Here is a 22586-nt window from a genome sequence, read left to right on the forward strand (position 1 = left end):
AGCATTTAAAATCTAATACCAGTTCAATGCTCTAGGTTTCTGATTCATTAGGTTCTACCTAAAGAAGTCTTTAATAAGTCTTCAATGAGTAAATTCTAAGGGGTCCCATTTTCTATATTTGACATAGGTTGAAAGTAGTTTTATAAATTTTAATAATCAGTTTATTTCTATGTATTTTATGTACCCCAACTTCAAGTCTAACCAGCACATGTAAAAATGTGATGGGATGAAATGGCACATGGATTTTACATAATGCTCAAAATAGACATACTGACAATTACAAATACATTTTTAGGATAAAAAAAAAAGCCTCATTAAAACTGAATTTAAGGGAGAGAAGAGTTTTTTTTAAAAAAAATTTTGTTAACATTGTGACTATTTGAGTATCCTACTAATATTGATAAAACAGATTTCAGAAAGAAATAGAATATATATCGTTTTCCTCACCAAACAGGGAAATTTCAAAGATCCCCAACCAGATTGAGATGAATTTTTATCTAGCTATGATGAAACAAGTAATGACACAATTCCCTAAAACTAACACTAATTTAACAAGATAATATACTGAACAAACTAAATATAAATGAATAAAAGCCAAATTGATAGCTAAGGAGACAAAATTTCTATTTGGGTCTTACAAAAACACAATAGAATATTTACATAATTAAATTTTAGATTTGAGTATATAACAACAGTTAACATCAAAATGGACTATAAGTCAACGTCAAAGTAATTATGTTCATATTTCCATGTGGAATATGAAATCCATTTAATACATGCACTCTGTATTTTAAATTTTAAAAATTTCATTATATGACTTTCAATGATTTTCCTAAAAATCAAACGATGGTTGAATGCTAATAGGAACATGGTCCTGCTTAGATATCACTAAAAACAAAGTCACCTTTCTTCAAGAATAATTAATGTAATTATTTATCAGTTGTTAGTGCCAAGCCTAGAGAACAACTTTCAACCAAACAGAACTGGATGTTCTTTGATAATGGCAGAGCTCTTATTTTCTATGCAACTGAATTCTGGGTCCTTTTCAGCTGGTAGGATTCTCATATTCTGCTTGAGCACCGAAACTGGGCTGGCTTATTAAGCAACGGCGGGCATTTCATCAGTAACATTAGAGCGCTGTTTACGATTGGAGGCCCCCCTAACGTCTGGGATACAGAAAGGAATGGAGAGCTGAGAACTAACTGAGTTTTTGCTACTGGAGGTGAGAAGGTATATTCACAAACGTCTGCCTGAGAAACCTGGACCAAAGAGAGAGCTTCCATTGAAAAGAAAAGAAAGAAAGAAGCTGACCCTGGAAAGCTCTTGGCTACTAAGTTTGTGAGACAAAAATTCCATCTCCTCTGTTTTTTATACTTATACCTGGCTTTCCCTTGCCTTCCTGTCTTAAATTAAGCCAAGGTAAGACCTGACTGGTTCCCTGGGAGCAGGACTATTTATCTATCTAAACTCTGTCTTTCCAACATTTCTATGTCTGAACTGGGGAACTGAACCTGCTTTGTGTTTGTCCTCATTTCCACCTTCTCCTTCATCTTTCTCTGGTGACCACAGGAATAAGAAGCACAATTTCCGCCTCCAGGCCCATGCTGGGTATTCTAATCCATTCTGAGTTAATTTCTGTGTACGGTGTAAGAGAGTTGTCCAACTTCATTCCTTTGCATGTTAACTGTCCAGTTTTCCCTACACCGCTGGTTGAAGAGACTCTCCTCTCCCCAGTGTATATTCTTGGCTCTTTTGTCATTAATTAATTGCACATATCTACATGGGCTTATTTCTGGACTTTCTATTCTGTTCCATTGACTGGTATGTGTGTTTATAACAATACCATACTGTTTTGGTTACTATAGCTCTGAAATATAGTTTTGAAATCAGGGAGCATGACACCTCCAGCTTTGTTTTCCTTTCTCAAGATTGCTTTGGCTTCATGCTGGGTATTCTAATCCACACTTTTATTAGAGAGGTTTGACAGTTATTATGTGCTGGCTCAAATATGAGTGAATTATATATAAATTCTCATTCTGTTCATTTTTCCATAGACATGGTTCTCTTGGTTAGAAATAGGGAAGGAAGGGTAGAGTTGCACTAAAAGCCTGAGGTGCTTCTGAGTTCCTGGAACCCAACAGCTGCCAATGGCACCAGTAACAGCCACAAAATAGGCACATCTAGTTCTAAGAGTGAGTAGAGTCAGACCAAGTTGGGACCGTCCAAGTTTACTTTTGTCCTTTAGCTTGAGGCCTGAGCGAGGCTTACCTGAGCACTTGTTTCAGGGTGCCAGCCTGGTCTTTTGCTTTTCAAAGCCAAAGACACTTACCTCCTGCAACCCTTATCACACCAGTCACATGATACGAAGACAAGAAAAGCACTTATCTGGGCCAACTCTGCAATCCCTTTACTTCTCCAAATGACACCTCCATCCCTCAGGTCTTTCAGCCATCAGCTATTTTCTTTCTTCAGAATGGCACCGGTGATGAAATGAGTCCTAAAGGATGCTACAAATACACATACCCACCCACACCCAGGGCAGATATCACTAATAGATCACAGCTATCTTTCCTTCTGAGTTTGGTTGTAGCCTCAGAATCTTGCTCAACATAGTACTCCAGGCAGCTACAAATGAGACTTGACACTCAAGGTAAATCTCATTTACCATTCTTGCTTGTCAGAGAGAACCAGAGCTGGGTGCTAGTTACAGCCATAAAGACAGATTTTATTCAGAAACTGTTGCAATAGGGGAAAACAGACTTAAATATAGAGCTGAACTCAATTTCGAATACAAGTGGGAATTTACAGACAAAAAGGGACTCAGTGGGTGGAAAATTACTAAGAGTAGGCTTGAAGGGAGGAGGATTCTTGCTAAACCAATACAGGATCCTCAGCAGGCTAAGGAGATCACATCAGATACCCAAGGTGGGGGATGAGGAATTTGATCAGATATTGAGGGTGATCAGATGTCAAGGGCGGGGAATTCTCTCTAAACCGACTTAGCAAGATTCTTGCTAAAAGTGGTCTCTGTAAGAATGGACACAGAAGCAAAGCTCAAGGGCAAGATCTAGTTGAGAAGAGTCTAACTTAAGTTTGGTCAAGGAGATTGTCTTTGTCATGCCTCAGAGTTGAGAGTATGCAACTCTCATTAGTTAGGAAACTGGAAATAACTCTAAAACAATTCATCTATAGTTTCAAGTAAATAAAATCATATGCACAAATAGCTGCTTTTGACACCAGACAATTCTGGGCCTAAGGCTCAAATGGACATACAAGTATCCCCACTTTTCAGAAGTTCACATTTTATTATTTTGCTTTTATGACAAACCTACATCAGCACCTGTTACACTAACCAAAAGAAATTTGAAGAGGATCTTTGCTTTTATGGGAAAAGGCAAAAAGCGACAGTAATGTTCAGTGCTGATTTTGCAGTGAGCCACTATGGAGGCACGGCACCTCTGAGCAGTGAGAATGACCCACCAGGCTCCTTTCCTGGACTCCACTTGGCATCTCAGGACCAAGCTGCCAGAGCTCTGAACTGAGTTTGTGAGCACCTCTATTTTATATTACAAGCTATTCTGTGCATCTATTAGCAAGAAGTGTCTCAAGGTATCAGAGAAGCCTAAGAGAGGTTATGTTTTGGGGGGAGCACTCAAAAGATTTTCCATATAAACCAATTGTAACTGCTTCTTTGCTTTACACCATTTCAACTCTTGAAGGGTATTATCATTTTTTCTTGAGACTCTATAGACAAAACTGGACATTTTATAACTTGTTCAAGAAAGCAAAAATATCAGTCACTGAAAACACAGTCACTGAATTACTTTTATTTGCCCAACTTTAATTTAAACCTCCTTGTAAGAGTCACATCAAGATAAGCTTTTTCTGTTAGTTGAAGACTGTTTTGAAAGTGGACTGCTAGTTATGGACTTGTAGGTGTAGGTTACCGGTAACCTGATTTGCAGCTGACATACAGGATTATGAGTATTACACAAAAAGAAATGCTGTTTTCCTTTTCTGGAGAATTCAGTCCAGAAAAGTGAGGCTTTTTGCATGTGCATTTCTACTAGTATTTTTTCCACATTCACATTACAATGGAATAGGCCAAGTTTTCATATTCAGCTGTCAACTCTGGGTATTTAACACAGAGAATTTATCAGCTGTGAGAATTAACATTTTCTTTTATGACCGTCTTGAAGAGCACAGGTGAAACATGCAGTGACAATGCTCTAGGCCATCTTTTCCCAGCTTCCCCCTGGTAATTCTCTCCCTCAGATCCTGACTCAGGAGGTCTGGGAGGCAGGCTGTCTTGGTATTTACCAAGCACCCCGAGTGATCTGTATAATCAAGAGATATTTGGGAAGCACCGTTCCAGGCAAATCCTCAGTTTTAGGATGTCAAGTGACAAAACTAAATCAAGTTAGTAACAGGTCTGCCATCCTTTATTCAAGAGAAAACAATCCACGGATGGAGGAGCACAGTGCCTCGCACGCTGTGGAACACCCTTCTCAAGGGATTTGGGGCAAGAGTGAACTGTGTAGAGTGTTAGAAGCAGCAGTGTGGAAACAGGACATGACTGTCTGGGGTTGCATATCTGACCTTATTTACAAAGATCAAGCAATAACAAAGTAAGTATAGAGCTCTGCATTGGCTTGGAGTCTGGGGACTGGCAGACCGGATAAACCGTATTTTTGGTGAAGCTGAGCATTTATAGGAACATGAAAGTCAGACATACTGACCTGGCACCCAGGGCAGGAGCAGTTTCATCTTGAACCTAGAAATTTATTTCCACAAGGGGTCCTGATTCTCAAAACAAAACCAATGGCTTTAAAGAGAACACACACAAAGGTCACCGTTAGGATAAGGTTAATGCCTAGAGCAGCAGTGGCTTCCTCTGCCGCCCCCAGCCCATGCAGCCCTGTTCCTCCATTTGGAATGACAAAGACGGGCGAGGGGAGGGGGGAAGCAGATATTGTCAATACCCCACCAGGCACCCCAAGAAGCTTCCTTCTGCAGCTGAAGTTGGGCCAATATTACTCCATCAAGTCAAGGAGGGCTCTGGGACCAGATAAGGAAACACTTCTGTACACATTTCTTGTATGTTTTGTAGAAAGTGATGCACCACTCTCCGTAACAAGATATTATAATTATTCCTATTATCACTCTTGTCTCTCCACAGTGCCTTTAATAACATCAGGGATTTACTAAACAATCTTTCCAACTGCCTGATGAAAGCATCTACCCAGCAAGATGTTTCCAAACAAGACTTGGAGAGGCAGGGCTTGAGGAAGTAATGCATGAGAAGCAGCAGAGAGAGGAGGCAATGGAGAGTGACTTGGGCGGCCCTGGGTTTTCTCAAGACCTTTCCTTCTTGTGGAATTGTCCCTCCCAGGTCCTGGAGGCTGAGCAAACCCCAGGCAGGTGTCTAACGCAAGCTGACCTCACTGTGGCTGCCCCTCCTTCCTACAGTGGTTGTCATGGCGTCCCTGCCAGCTCTAAGGCTACCCTGATCCTTCACAAAGAATCTAAGGAAGCAACGTACATTTGGAGTGGAAACATCAGTGCTACCCTAAAATGAAAAATCAGATTGTCAAACTGATCTATAAATTCAATCGCAAAACCAATCAAAATCCAATAGGCTTTTCGTTTGTTTGTTTGGGTAGAAAATAGCAAGCCAAATCTGCAATTTATATAGACCTTATCTTGTGCCATATCCAAAATTTAGCACAAATGGATAACAGACTTAAACCTAATATTTACAATTATAAAACCTTCTAGAAGAAAATGTAAGTGGGATATAAAATGGTACAACAATTTTGGAAAACAGTTTAGGCAATTTAATATTAAAAATACCCTTACTCTGCAAGCCAGCTATTCACTTCCTGACTACTTACCCAACAGGATGAAAATATATCTACACAGCTGAAGTTCTAGCAACTTTAATAGACAAAAACTAGAAAGAATCCAAATATCCACAGATTAATCGATAAGCAATTATGTATATCCACACAATGGAATACTATTCAATAATACAAAATAATGGATTATTGATACAATCAACAACATGGATGAATCTTTAAAAATATTATGTTGAACCAAAAATGTCAGATATAACAAAGTACTGCCTGATTCTATTTCTACGCAGCTTTAGAAGAGGCAAATCTAATACATAATGGCAGATGGCAGATCAGCGGCTGCTTGGGAGTAAGATGGGGTATTTCCTGCAGAGGCAGGAGGGAATGTTTTGGAAACAGGGAGAAGTCCTGTAAATTGATTGTGGTGATGGTTACACAGGTGCATATAAGCCAAACAAACTATAGTTCTCAGGTTCATTTCACTGTATGTAAATTTTACCTTTAAAAACTTGAATAAAGTTTATAAAGAATCTGTGAACTTATTATTTTGTTTCTCTTTGTGGATAAGCAGTATTACTTTCATAGTAAGAAGACATGGTTCATCTGACCTGCTACATAGAACAGATTATTACTGAAACATAATTGATATAAAATGACCCCAAAATGTGTTTTCTTGACTCATAATATTAAGTCAAACCTTATGACAATTATGGGATTTATGCAACAAGTTTCTATAAATCAAATAACAGGGCAAAGATTCATGTGAAACCTTCATAAGAGTATATATCAATCATACCTTAATAAAAATAATTTAAAAAATAATAGGGCAAAGATTGTATGGTTTCAAAAAGTGTAAATGCGGAAGTATTATTTTTGATAATTGGTAACTTTTCCTTTCATCTATCTAGCATACCACTTAGTATACATATATTCAAAATCACTTGAACAAACTTTACTGAAAAATGTTTAAAAGTGCTCATCAATCAAATATCTCAATGTGAGCACTGAAATAACTTTAATTAAGTAAATTATTTGTCATTAAGACATTGTGTTTCCTCTAATTAGAAGAGGAGCTGTTTTAAAGATGGAGAGGGCAACACTCCATCAGGGTGCCTCTACTTTATTTAGGAAAAAGTAGTGAGTAGCCTAATTTAAATTATTAATCATTTGATCCTCGCTTAGGGGTCAGATGTAAAGTGCCCTGCAGAGTGACATTAGATTTTCCATTTGAACACTATTGACTAGCTCAGGATTTCATAAAAATAGAGACAAAGCAGAGAATCCAAACATAATCTTCCTCACCACAATGGTTGCAGCCAACATCTGAGTGCTTACAATGCAAGAAGCTCTATGCTAAATGCTTCACATATTTTAAGTGAATTCACTATGGGAAAAACCTATGGGGTAGATATTGTTATTTTTAATTTCTATCTTACTGATGAGTAGACCGAGCTGAGAGAGATTACCCAATACTTCACATTTAGTTAGGAAGCAGACTGGGGGTTTTATTTGAACAGTTTCATGTTAGAGTTTGTACTTTTAACTGCTATTCTGTGCTGTGACCAATATCATAATACATATTTTTAAATACCACATACTTATGTAAAACGAAAAGACCAAATCCCAGAAGCCCCCCCTGAGCTGCAACACAGCTGCAGAAGGGCTACGGTAAAGAGCAAAGGCAACCAGAAATTCTCAATATAAAGACTCCCAGATTATGAAGTCACCCACACCTAAGGAAGATTTCATCCCAAACCAGAGGCACAAACCAAAAGAACTAATTCTAGAGGCAAAGACGATTGAACAAATAGAAGTAAACTTCAATAGAAGTAAACTTCAGAACAAGTATAGAATAAGTACACATCAAAGATCATGAGATTATAATGTGCAAAAAGAGCCAACTCTAAATTAAACATAAAGATGGCCAAAATATTAAAATTTTTAGTTTCAGCTTTTTGATATGGAGAACTTGGAAAAATATAATTCCCACATTTCAACAAGTAAAAGGGGGACAAACTACAAGTGGAAGACACAGACTTCCCCTGTAGAGTGGGGCACTGCACTGCTGACAAGCCAGCAGTACAGCTCAGAGGCAAGCTCCCCCGGCTTCACCCCCACTGGGGAGCCGGCCACTCACCCAGGCCCCTGCCACTGGAATTTTCAAGACTGTCCAGGAGATCATAATGTGCTGCTGGGTTTAAGGCACCAGCAGGGGCAGGCATTAGTTGTTTGTCATAAATACACAACAGCATTGTCAGAAGGAATATTGTATACAAAAAACAGGTCAGAAACACATTCAGGAGCAAACCGTCAAAGGAGCAAAGAATTGAAAATTTAATCTTGTACATGCGTTTTGTACTTTAGGAAAGGATTAAACAGAACATGGAATCACATACATAAAAATCAACAATAAAATAGGTCAAAAGGAAGATTGAAGACTTAAAGCAAATCAAAGACAAAATGCTATTAGAAAGCTAATACATTAGAAACAGCAGGAACAGAATTGTCATTGCATAAAGCTAATCGGTGACAGTGAGGAAGGACTTGAAATACTAACTTGGAAGGAAAAAACAAAAATTAAAGCAACTGAAGGCAAAAGATATGGATGACACACGATACCCAGCTCATACAAGTAAAGCAAAACACGATTTTTTTCTCGAGCTTGAACCATGGCAGAAAAATGTTAATTTAGGGAAGTACTAAGTATCCTACAGAGGAAAAGGAAGCAGAGCTCAAGAGAAAATTAAAAGGCATAAAAATGGCTGATTAGTATATGGAAAGATTCTAGGCTAAGTTACTGAAATGAAAACCTAAAGCAATATTATACGGCTTTTTATAAATCATACTCATAAAAAACTGTAAAGATTAATAAAACCTAGTATTGACAGGTTGGAAAACAGGCACTTATATATATGTTAGATAAAACTGTCATTTAAAAATACACATACCACTTTACTCAACATCTTCATTACTAGGTATTTATATCGTATATATACACTCAAACCTAAGCAAGGACTATGTCCAAGTAAGAAAATTACACCACTTTTAGCAACTGTGGAAACCAGGAAAAAAATCTAAAGTATTGTTTGTAGAGGATTGGTATAGAATGATGGATTACCTATATGATGGACAAGGTGGTATTCATTGAAGAATATAGTAGATCTATGTATGTTGATATAGGAAAACCTTTAAGATTAATCAAATGACAAACAGGGTTTTTAACAATATTTGTATTATAATTATAATATGAATTCATTTGTTTTTTAAAAAGATATAGCTTATATTCATATAAAGATATATTAAAAGTCCACAATAAACTGTTAGTAGTGATTATAGCTAAATGGAATTAAGCATTTGGTAATAAAAGAAATACTGTATTTTATACCCTCCTAGTCGATTTAAAATTTTAATCACATGCCTGTATTTCTTCTTCTTTTTTAATGATGTAATAATTTAGAAGATTTTCCATTAAGAAAGGTTGGATTTTTTTAAGTTTCAGGTTTTTTAATGGAGAAAAATCATTAACTAAAAAACACAGACAATTCCTAGAGACTGATTCTATTGTAGTTTAACATAGTTAAGATTTCATTCTGAAACATGGGCCATTACTTTTGAAAGCAATTAAGAAATATACAACTACATTGGAACTAGTGTTGAATACTTCTATTTTATTCACTTAAAGAAACATGCATATGTAATTATAATATAAATCTGAGAGAAATATTATTAAAACTACATGCACAGTATTCATTTTGCTGCAAACAGTATTTTCTACTCATAGAATCTGCAATCAAAGAAGCCTACAAGGAGGTCTTCTTTCTTTCTTGGAAAAGCATCAAATGGGGTGGGGGTAAAACTGCAATATTTCCAAAATATCTCGCCTGCCCTTAGGCCATCTCCGTCACCAATAGGTGTTTACAAGAGAGAAGCTGTTCTCTCCTTAGCCATTTCCATATCAACAGGTGTTCACAAGCGGGCAGAGGCGAGTCAGGTCCCAATGGGGAGAAACCAGGAAGAGAGAGTGACGGCCAGAGAGAATGGCAAGCAGGAGTGGCTGCAGGAGAGGACGAATGGAGCCGGGCTTTTCATGAGCAATGAACGGGTTTCTCCCACTTTAGTTTTTCCCTGGACTGATTTTGGCTTCACTGGTTTCACTCGTTTATCCGCCCCAGGCTGAGAACATGCTTTCTTCCCAGAAAGGGGACCTCGCATTTTTAACTAGAACTATGAACTGACTAGTTTCAAACCTCAACTTTCATTATTAGCCAATGTCACTACTCAGAGAGCAGTATACATCATGGGCTTCCAGTATAGCACTATCGTTTTTCCTTAAATGATATTTTGTTACCTGAGACCATAATAGTTTATGGTTATTCTTAAGGCAGTATGATTTTGTTAACATAGCCATGAAACAATGAGACCCTAAAAATAAAGATTACAGTTGCTCCCGGAGTCTCTGAATATTTCTACATACATCTGAACAAATTAATTATTTCTAATTTATCTATCATCTCTTCTAGAATGGAGGCTTAAAAGAAAAATACATGGGAAGTGAGTTGCCAGTTACTTTTAGAAGTTATATTTAAGGTGAAGTTATACTTAAGTTGTATACTTAAGTTGTATACTAGAAGTTATACTTAAGGTGAATTAGGAAAGACTAAGATATCCCCAGATGTCTTTTTCTATCAGGTGAGGAAAGCTGTCTGCAGTACTTTTTAGGTTGAGTCCTCCTAATTTTCATATAATATCAACTTCTAAGGAGAATCAGCATGCAATAGTGAATAGAGCAGGCTTTAGTGAGAAAGTCAGTGGGTAGAATTTGGAGAGAAAGATTAAATAAAACCAAGACAAAGATCCCGGAAGCACGCGATGTTCAGGACATAGTGAAGACCCTGGCTGGCTACAATGGATGGTACACACTGGAAGGAAACAGAAACACAACTGGAAAAAGCCACTGAAGGTTTTGCACAAGAAAACAAAGTAATACAGTGGTGTTTCAGGAATATTAACAAGCCGTGGCAAATGAAGGATATGAGTAAAACTTGTTAGTTTATGTGTGAATGAAGACAGAGAGCAAACTGTTGGCAGTGAACTAGAAAGGAAGGGATGATTAGGAGGGAGGTTCAAATGGAAAAACTGGCAGGAATCAGTGGTTCAGGAGACACTGAAAACAACAACAGCGACTAAGAGGACTCCCAATGACCAGTCTGTCCTGGCAGCCACGCTCCTGTGGAGCCTCCTCTCACGGTGCGGACCAGACCTCATGATCCCTTTCTAATGAACACACTGTGGCAAAGGTCATGGAATGTCACTGCTGAGATTAGAATGCAGAAGGTACCCGTCTTGGGAGCCCCTTGCACACACACTCAGAGCCCTTGCGCTGGGACAAGCCAGCTATCACGTGGGAAGCCCTGTGGAGGGGCCCACGACAAGGAAATGATGTCTTTGGAGACTAGCCAGCGAGGATCTGAGGCCAGGCGGCTGTCCGTGCGTGGACACAGAAACACATCTGCCCCGCATGGGGCCCTGCAGTGACTGCAGCCCTGAGCAGCACAGCGGTGCCTTGACTGAGCCTCATGAGACCAGGGCCAGAGGATGCTGCTAAACCATACCTGGATTCCTGACCCACAGAAACTGCGAGTTAATAAATGTGTGTTGTTTTAAGCCATTAAATCTAGGGGTAATTAGTTATGTAACAATGGATAAATAACCTAATCACAAGATTAATAATAACACTCATCTCCGATATAGGGCACCAACCTACTCATTCTACACATTTAGAAATGTAGTTTTTCTCAGATTCATGAAAGGAGGAAAAAACAAAGAACAAGAATCACCAAACAAGGCTTTCCTACCCTGGAAATTCTTATCAGGACACTAGAATATCTATCTGGGTGCCTCTAAAGATTTAACACCCAAACATGATAAAAATTGCCATTTTCACATTCTATCTACATATTTTCCTATCCCTATAAATAACTCCAATAAAACCATCAAGATTAGAATCTATAACTGGAATCAGCTGCTTTCTTAATATAGCTGAGGGTTCTGGTTCAAATGCCAAGAAAATCAAGGGAAAGGTTAAAAATCACAACTTGTGTTGTGACAGCCTAATGTTGGACTGTGCAGTATGCTACCAATGAATGTAAGAAAGATGAGGCTGAACTGAGAAAACCCAAGCTAGAACTGAGCACATCATCCCCTGGGTTCACTCCATAAGAGACAGACCAGTTCGAAAAGCTGAAAGGTTTATGTTTCCTGAAACTGAGGTGTGTGTAGCAACTGGCCCAGGTTTCTGTAAAATAGAATTTACAGAAGGAATCAAATTTACATCACCTTAGAAAGTTTCTTTAAGAGCCCGGCTATGGACTGAATATTTTTGCCCCCCAAGAAAATTCACCTGTTGAAATTCTAAACCCCACTGTGAAAGTATTTGGAGGTGGGGCCTGTGGGAGGTGACTAGGTCATGAGGTGGAGGGCTCACGAACGGCAGTAGTGTCTTTATAAAAAGACATGAGAGAGCTCGGTAAAGATTGAGCGATTTCTCTCTCTCCTGTCTGCCATGTGTGGGTACAATGAGATGAACGCCACCTGCAAACCAGGGAGCTGGCCCTCACAAGGTACTGGATTTGCCAGCACCCAGACCTTAGACTTCCCAGCCTCCAGACTATGGGAAATAGATTGTTCTTTAAGCCAACCGATTTATGATCTTTTTGTTATTGTGGCCCAAATGGATTAAAACAGTGCAGGGGAACATGAAGGCTTTCAGGTTATCCTAATGTTCTGTTTCTTAATTTAAGTACTAATTACATAAGTGAGTTCACATTATGAAAGTCACCAAACACCATACTTACAACATATGCATATTTCTACCTGACTGTTAAACTTCAACAGATTTTATAAAACAAACAAAAAAATAACAGCAGAGTTGAGCAAGCATATTGGATACACAATGAACAAATCAAAATCTATTTTAATTTCATTATGAAGCACAACAGTAAGAAAATTAAATGTTAAAAAGACACAAATTCAACAGCAGCCCAAAAAGGTAAATGATTGGAAATAATCTAATAAAATATGTGCAAGGGAAATGATACTTTGAGTGACATTAAAGATTTAACAAATTAAAAGACCTACCTTATTTGTGGACTTAAAAACTCAGTATTGTAAATATGTAGATTGTGTACAGTTGTAACTAAAATTTAATTAAAATTGCAATGTTTTTTTGGTGGGGAGGAGAAGTGGGAGGCAGGAGCTAGGGGGGAATTGACAAGTTTATTCTTTACAAAGAGCCAGGAATTACCAAGATAATCTTGAAGAAGAACAAAGTAGAAAAAAGTATCTCCACCAACTATCAAGACTATGAAGTACAATAATTAACACAGTGTAGGGTGGGCACAAGACAAGAACTGAGATCCCAGACTCACACTTGAACACCATGAGAACAGTTGGTTTATGACAAAGGTACTGACAAAAAAGAAGGGGAAAAAAAGGAAGGCAAGAAGGGTAAAAAAGAGTAACTGACGCTATGACAGGCAGGCATCCATATGAAAAAAAGAAATTGGACCCTTACTTTATACTAAATGCGATAGGGAAATGTAAAGTTGCTAAATACAAAATAAAAATAATATAAGAGGTTATCTTTATAACCTCAGAGGAGGGAATTTTTTTTTAACAAAACATTACTAACCACAAAGGAAAAAAATTGATAATTTTAACTCAGTTAAGAACATCTGTTCACAGTATAAAGAGAATACAAAGGCAAAAGTTGGAGATAATAATTGCCACAAATGTAACTGACAAAGGTCGCTTATCCATAATTAATAAACAACTCCTACAAATCAATAAGAAAAGGCAGGTGACCCATTCAAAAAATGAGGCAAACACTTGAACAGGCATTTCACTAATAAAAACATCTCAATTGCCAGTGAGTATTTTAAAAGATGCCCAATCTTATTATTAGTCAAGAATATGCAAAGCTAAAACCATAATGGGATGCCATTAAACTCCCTCCAGGTAGCCAAAAATTCAACACTAAGTATAAGAAAGGCTGTGGACCAATGGGAACCCTCATACACTGCTGGAAGAATGTGGACATATACATGTCTTGTGAAAACAGTTTGTCATTATCTCATGAAACTGACTTACCAACTGTTCCACTCCTGGAAATATACACTAGAGAATCAGGTATCTGAATTTGTGCATCTGAATACATATGCAGGGACGTTTTTAACAGCATTCTTTCTTTTTGCAATTGCTCCAAACTGAACACACAAACCACAAGTCTGTCTGCACTACAGTTGATAAATATATTGTGTTATATTCATACAACAGAATATACAGACACACACACTAAGATAAATCTTAGAAGGCATAATGTTGAGGGGAAAAAAAGAAAATGCAAAGGAAAAACAATAAAATGCCATTTAAATAATATTTTAAAACAAGAAAAACTAAACTCTGTTTTTAGGGTGGTTAAAGCATAATGCAGAGTGAGGAAGTGATTACGGTAAAGGTGAGGAGAGTGGTTTCCTCTGGAGGAGGGAGGACTCTGTAAATAGGAAGGTCACAGAAGTGGCTCCCAAGATGTTTACATGGATGGTTATTTTACATTAATTCATATGCTGTATGTTTTATACATTTTTCTATATGTATGTCATATAGCACCATAAAATAGTTGTGTGTTTTTTATAACAGAAAAAAAAAATTTACGTAAGAAGAAATTTAGGAAATTTCTTAAATTTTGATTGGTTGACCAATCAAAAAAGTCCAACATTATCTCAAGGTGTTTCAGAATTATAGAACAGAGAAAGAAGGGGACAGACTATTTAATGAAGAGGAAAAGCCACATAACAGAGAGTAACTTTGACGAGTTACTTAACTTCTCTATGCCTCAGGTTTTAAAAGCACCAATTTCCAAAGATATTATGAGGACTATGGCTATGGAACAGAAATGTTTACAAGTTGTAGTGATTTTACAGTCTCTGAGTTATAAGATTATATATAAGATTGTAAGTAGCCAGTCTTACAATCTCTGAGTTATAAGATGATAGGATTTTTTTCTTTTTGCCTCCTTAGTCACATAAGGAACCTCTAGTGTTCAAAGGAACATAAAAAAAAAAAAAGCATAAATGGTAGGGAAGAACAGAAATGGTGTAAGTGTAACTCCAGGGCATGGTCAAACTGGCTCAGATACTGGAGCACTAATAAGTTCAACATTATTTACATTACCTGTCTCCTGGGCTTCATGTTTATGGTTTAAGAAGAAAAAACACCATTTAAGGAGGTTACTTTTTTAAGCTTGCCTAACCTTCTTTTCTAATAGTTAGATTATTTATGGTCAATTTACTTTATTTCATAAGAAGCCCAGAAGACTGACTCTTGAAATTTTAGTTACAGAAATAACTGCAGCTGGATATTATGATAAAATACTTTGAAAGCACCTGGGAAGGAAATCATATTGATTATTAGGAGAAAATGTCCTATTTGATACATATCCCAGAGAAAGCCAGGCTGACATTGCTGTATTATGTTCTCTAAAGAATGGTATAAACTGACTTCCAAATAAAGAAAATAATACTGTTGACTATGAGTTGAATACTTCTAAATTTTCCTTTTGGGAAATATGTACAGACCTCTTCTAACCTTCAATCCATCCACTTAGTCTGTTCTTCTGACTCCCCTGTTAACTATTCCGGGCTTTTTGCTGACCTACTAACCCAACTTGCCACTGGGTCTTGTTAGACTGTCTTTCCTTTCTGAACTCTCTCCCAGGTCAGCTTATTTACTCTTCAAGGACCAGTGCAAGGCCTACTTCCTATGTGACCTTTCCCTGACCACCCAGGTTCCCAATATTCTCTTTGCTAACACAGAGAACACCTCTTGACAAGAGCACTCATGTGTATTGGTTTCCTGGGGCTGCTTTAACAAATAACACAGAGTGGACGGTTTACACAACAGAAATGCATTTTCTCACAGTTCTGGGGCTGGAAGTCCAGATCAAGGTGAGGACAGGGTTGATTTCATCTCAGAACTCTCTCCTAGGCTTACATATGGCCACCTTCTCTCTTTGTCTTCACTGCCTGTGTGTCCGTGCTCTAATCTCCTCTTCTTAAGAACTCCTAATCTTGTGAGCTGGGGCCCACCTGAACGACCCCATTTTAGCTTAATTACCTCTTTAAAGAAACTGTCTCCAAAGATACTACACGTGGACACTTCACCTTGCTGTTTTATATGGTTCCTGAATGTTAATTATATTAAAAAGATGAAAAGCTGGGAGGATTGGGATCAAACACTATGTTTCTTTTTACCCTTGGCAGCACATGGCAGTAAGAAATGGATGTCAGTGTCTTTTGAAGGAGTGGCTGACCTCTCCAGCTGCAACTTATTCTTTAAGCCCATCGTTACCTCAGGTGATACCCTCTTTCTCAATATTAATGTGGCCTGCTTTAGAGCATTACTGACTGTATAGGTTAGAAATCATAGCATGGTGAGTTGGATGTGGCTGGAGGAAGCAGTGGGAATCAAAGAGGAGCACGTGCTCACCCAACAAGGGAATGTACAGAATGGATATGTGATTTGATGGTGAAATAAGACTCTCCAGTAATTACCTTCCCAATTTATTTTATGTTCTATCATGTTCCAAAGTATGTAAAGAAACTAACGAAAAAACCACCATATTGATCTCTTAAAATGGGATTCCAAGATTTAGAGGAAGCCTTTTTTTTAGGATAAAGCTCCACATTTTCATTGCTGTTCTATTGATTACTTCTATTGGAAACTGAAACCAGAAGGCTTTAAGTAAAATCTTAACAATATTTTGTTATTTATAGAGTTTGGTTGGGTGATGGGAGTGCCACTCTGATAGGTAAGGGGCTAAGACAATTGAGAGTAGGTTTCTTGCCACTGCCCTCTGCCCCAGTTTTCCAGCAAACAAATTCCTATTCATATTCTTCAGTAATCCATAACTTTTAGTTCAAATCTCTATGAATTGTAGTTTATTAAAACCTTGCTGCCCCTAATCAGTTATGAGACACTGGGGGTAAGAACAGTCTCATTCGTGGTCAAATGAACATAGTGGAATGATGAGATTCTGAAAGGCTCAATAGATCAGCAAAATCACAAGTTATTGAACTAACTGTGACCTACATTCTGGAGCAGAGTAACTTTACTTCATGTACTTAATCGGTTGCTTAATTATTATTTAAAATTTAGAACTCTCTCCTTTCATCTACTTGGACATGATCTTCATAGAATAACCTTACTCAGATTGAAATCCTGCTCCATGCAAGAATGCATCCTTCTTTTGAGACTTCATAATATATTCACTACCTATGTCACTAAATATTTGATCAATGGTCCAAAAAAGGCTCAGTGCCTTTATAAGCCACCTTTCCATCTAAGGGTCATTCTCTCATAATGCATAGAAGAATGCCTTCTTGAGTATGACACTGATACCAAACGGAGTTCTAGGCACTGATTTTTATGCAAAATAGTAGAATAACGGCAGGCACTCAGAAATGTAACTACTTAGTTGCAATACCTGCTCCATCACTTAGTAGTTGTGTGACCCTGTGCAAGTTACTTAAACTTTCTGGGTCTCAACTTCCTTATGGGTAAAATGGGGTAAAAAAGAGTACCTACCTCATAGGGTTGCTGTGAGAAGTAAGTGACAATAGATGGGTCAGAGTCACTACTTTATTCATAAAGTGCTTACTAAAAATGCCCAGCACTCAGCAAATTGCCCCTTGTGACACTGACCTTTAACTTTGGGTGATAACCTACGTGCAGTCAAGTCCTAAGGCTTCTGCCGTCAGTTGCTCCTTGTTCCATGCCCAAGGGAAGCCCTACCCATTTTCTTCCCCAGATCAGCTCCTAAGATCATAAATGAGGTCGGACATCCACTCTACAAGTTACTTCCTCATTCCTGCTCCTTCTTTTTCTTGTCTGTGTGCTCATCTGTTTATGATGCCTGGGAAGCCTGCCAGGTCCCTAGAGGAGGATGAGGGATGGAGACAGCAACAGGAGCTTGGAAATTGGACTCTGTGCCCAGGGATTGCCAAGGGTCTCCTTGAGGCATTAGCTTGGCTTTGAGTCCTTAGGCACATGCTTGGGGTCTCTTATGTATTTATTGACACTTCTACATACTTCTTCTACCAAGACGTTCCTCTCTAGATGACTGTAAGGTCGGGACAGAGTCACCATTTTATGTCAAAGTTCTAAGGCTATTTATGCTCTGTTAAAAAAAGAAAAGGAGCTTCAGACTCTGGGACTTTGGAAGGGCTAAGCAATGATGATTAAATAAATAATGGCCTATTTAGTTAAAATAGTGGCCTGGTTTTTGTTTTTTTTTTTGCAGAACAAAGTATCATACAATGAAAGTTCAGTTAGAATAAGATTTTTTTAAAGAAATATTTTCTATAAATAGAAAAATTGATATAACATTTCCTATCAGAAAAAATATGCTAAATATGTTTAATTCAGTGAAGGAAAGGTGATTTTAAAGTTAGAAACAATAATAATGCTCCTTCATATTTGAACCCTTTGAAGTGTTGAAATGCTTTTTCATATGTTATCTGAATTAACACAGAATTAACAGAAGGCAGCACTGGTCCTGACATACTGCGGATCCAAACCTAAATTCATGCACAATTACATCCCAAGTTGTCTGACTCCCGGCCCAGTGCTTTTTCAACTAAACCTCATTGCTAGTGAGATGGGGGGAAAAAAATGAAGTAAGATAAATGATAATCTCAGTCAAGGCATTACTCCGTTTAAAGGTAAGAATCTCACAATTCAGTATGTAAGTACCCTAATGGCTCACACAGATCTAAGGGCTCTTCAGAAGCTCTTATAAGAAAAGTCTTCTGTTAGAAATTTTCCTTCCAACACCTTGAACGTATGCAGGCTTTCTTGTGATAATAGTATCCACCCTACTCCAAAACTGCTGTAGGAATTTAAAGCCATTAAGAAACGCTCTGAGTATAGTAATCCCCACTTACCCACAGGGGATACTTTCTAAGGCCCCCCAGGTGGATGCCTGAAACCACGGAGGTACCACACAGTTGACACACAGTTTTTTCCTACACATACGTACCCATGATAAAGTTTAATTTGTTATTTAGGCACAGTAAGAGATTAACAGCATTAAATAACAATAAAACAGAACCATTATAACAGCATAGTGCAATAAACGTTATGTGACTGTGGTCTCTCTCTCTCTCGTTTAAAAAATTTTAATGTAAGGTACTCACCCTTCCTCTCCTGATGCTGTGAGATGATGAAATGCCCACGTGAGGAGGAGACGTGTATGACGCAGCGTTGTGACGTATCACTAGGCGACCACAGACCCTCTGACGCTGCTACGTCAGGAGGAGGCTCGTCCGCTTCTAGGCTGCGCTTGGCCGCAGGTAGCTGAAGCCGCTCAGAAGCCGCGGATAAAGGGGAATTACTGTATTACCCGTGGTTGCTAAGGTTACAAAGTAAAAGATCTTATGTGCTGCTCTGTGCTTCAGGAGGGCTCTTTTCTGATAAGACTCATAATTCAGCCTGTTCTGCTTATAATAAAAGAGTTTAAAAACCATGTGTGCTCATATTGGTGGAATAAAAACAGATAAGCCAATAAGAATGCAAACCAAGAAAAAATTCCCTTCTAAGAATTCTTGCTAATAAATGTTTGAAACGTGTTTCATTTTAAATTAGGAAATTGCAAAACTGTGTGATCTGGTTAAGAAAAGAAAATTTTATTCTTTGAAAACTTAGTCACTTTTGTGACATATGAAGCCTTTCCTAAGGTTTTCAGAGGTGTATGTACTTAGACCTTTTATATCAGGCAGCTGCTAACTGGCTTCCAATGATCCCCCAGCCCCTGGGATTGTGTAATCACCTACTTTGTATGTTGGCTGACCCCAGTGACTTGCTTCTAATAAAGAGAATACAGAAAAAGTGATGGATGTCATTTTGGAGATGAGATTATAAAAGACAGTGACTTCCCTCTGGTGCACCCACTCCTCTCTGATTCTATTGGCTTGCTCCCCCTCCTGGGACCTGCTCCATGGAAAATGCACATGTAACTGGAAGCTGCCTCCAGACAAGAGATAATGAGGAACTGAGGCCTCAGTTCAAACAGCCCATAGAAGGCAAATCTGGCCAACAACCGTGTGAATGAGCACAGAAGACTTGGGGTGACCACACCCTCTGTTGACACCTAATTGCAGTCACTGGAGAGACCTGAACCCAAAGACCCAGCTTTGACCAGACCAGCCAAAGACCAGGATTACTGACTCACAGAAACTGTGCGTTCAAAAGTGTGGGTGCTTTAATCCTGTACACTTACGGGTATTGCTCCCACAGCAATAAATAGTTGATACAGTGAAGATTTCAACATTTTTAAGTGCAATGACCTAGAATTCCCCATCCTTTTTTCAATGTCCCACTCCTTCTGAATCAGAGTCCTGACCGTGGCATAGCAGAGCTATTGAAGCTGATAATCTACCTCCTCTGAAGCCCTACTGCTCTTATAATTAATTCCTGAGCCTAATCCTAAACCTTTTTCAGCCTTCCAGCTAAGAGGTGATGGTCTAGATCTGCCAAGGGGAACCCCTGGGCTTTTACAGTTAGCTTCTAATTGGTGTTTAACTTTTGTCTTTCTCCAAATTACTAATTGCTCCAGCATCAGTGATCCTACTCTGTATTCCTTATATTCACTATTGCCCCCCATTTCTTAACCCCTGATATATTGCATTCACCAGTACCTTCCCTTCCATCAATAACCCCTTCCAGTGCACAGCACAGAGCAGCTACAAAAACTGAAGTCTTGAGAAAGTTATGCCTCCAATGTGAAGTTTTCAAGTGGCTATTACAGCTAATGAACAAGAAAGAAACTGAAAGAAAACAGCAAGTGTATGTATCATATCTGAAGAATTGTAGAGGACCTATAAAAATTGCCTATAATGAGCAACTGTTGATTCTCAGAGGTTCATTTTAGTTTGATTTTCTGTGCTGGGGTCTTATTCACATGGAAATCTGCATTTACTTTTAACCCCTGGTGGAAGTTGCCGCCAGTTCTATATTTGAGAGCAGATTTTTATACCCAGACTAAGAGCCCTATGCAGAACTCAGCCATGGGAAGATGACTCATGTTCTGTAGAGAAGAACCCCCACCTCAAGGGTCCCTCATTTGCCCATATGTTTAATGATACTAGGTTGTGTGAATGTGATGCAAGTCCTGATAAAACTGATTAGTGTATCTTTACCTACTTCCGGAGAGGGTAAAAAGAATATAATAAATTCTGTTACATTTTTAAAGAGTTCCTATTAAGATTAGTTTGTGGGAACTAATAAGCACATACATATAAATCTAAGAAGGGAACTAAAAAACTTCTTGAAAAGATTTTGAAAAAATCATTAAGCTCTTATTTTAAAACTGTGCTGGTTGTTTAAGCAATAAAATCTTCTTGAGAAACTGACAACCCAAGTTGTAATGATTTCATTACTGTGGGATGAGAGGCAAAGTGCAGTCATCAGTCACAAAAATACAATTGTAAGTGATACACTAATAAATCTGAAGCATTTCCAAGATTGGTAAATGAATGGATAAACACATTTGGATCTAGAGTCACTTAATACTCTTGATGAACATGAATCCTTTAACAATCTTGGTTATCTTGGGTGGGGGTGGAATACATTAATTTTTCCCATCAAAATTATTAGAATTTTTTTTTCAAGTGACTTTTCAAGTAGTAGCAGGATTTTCAGATGGAGTTAACAAGTCGTTAAGTGAGGAATAGCTACAGAATGCTGCCTTGAACTCATTACCCCTGTACAAAATAAACAACTCAAGGTAAATCTTGTTTCCTTGGATGAACCCACCCACCAACTCATCTCTTAATTTCTGTAAAGCAAATCATATTATTTTGTGTGTAAATTCTTCATTACATCTCTAAATGACACTTTGTTTTAACTGAAAAGACCATCATCACACCCTTAAAAAACCAATTAATCCTTTAATATTTAGTAGTGTTTAGATTTTAACTTTGTATTAAATAGTTTAAAATTATAGTTTGTTTCAAACAAATCCATTAATTATGAGTGGCTGACCTGCCTCATAAGCCTCTTTTCAACTTTGGGTTCCCCCTACATCTTTTTTTCCTTCAAATATTTATTAGAAAAAGTATTTTCTGGATCCTCTAGGTTTGGGAAAGGTTTGGATTTCACTGATTTCTCCTGTGATGTTAGCATGTGCTCCTGTTACCTGTATTTCCTGGGAATTTCTAGTTAAGTTAGATTCAGTTTTGAGCTTTTGGAAGAGAAGACTGCTTGGTAAGAGGTGGTGTGTATGTTCATCTAATTGTTTCTTTTTATGAAGGTAGCAGCCACGCTGCCTTTTAATTGCGTGTTAGCACACCTTTCCTACCACGTGGCAGTCCCTCTGGAGAGCAAATACTGTGTTTGTCACTTTAGCTCTACCTCCTTGCATGTTTCTGGAAAACAGCAGATGCTCAATATTACCTAAAGGTTTAGTGAATTTGGCAGTTCATGGTTCAGTCTCAGCTCTTACCTCTTTGTAGATCATTGTCTTGCCAATTAATTTTTAATGAATCTCATTTTCATCTGTAAAATGAGAGGATTGTGTGAACATGGCCTCTAAGGTCCCTTCAAGGAGTCTATGAAATGGTCATGCAAAGGTAAAGAATATAAGCTGTCTCCCCCACTGCCCCAAGAAATTGCAAG

The 22586-nt window shown here is 38.1% G+C and overlaps 1 long non-coding RNA gene across 2 annotated transcripts in view; it reads right to left on the minus strand.

Moving 5' to 3' along the window:
- Nucleotides 1-19204, minus strand: part of LOC118916865 (uncharacterized) — a 170810-nt gene extending 151606 nt beyond the window's left edge. For both annotated transcript variants that reach the window (XR_005026567.2, XR_008998700.1), the window contains exon 1: nucleotides 19109-19204. This is a non-coding gene — a long non-coding RNA (uncharacterized LOC118916865). The remainder of the gene's footprint in view (nucleotides 1-19108) is intronic.
- Between the last annotated feature and the right edge of the window lie 3382 nt (nucleotides 19205-22586).

The sequence above is a fragment of the Manis pentadactyla genome, chromosome 7, assembly GCF_030020395.1.
Source record: "Manis pentadactyla isolate mManPen7 chromosome 7, mManPen7.hap1, whole genome shotgun sequence".
Lineage (NCBI taxonomy): Eukaryota > Metazoa > Chordata > Mammalia > Pholidota > Manidae > Manis > Manis pentadactyla.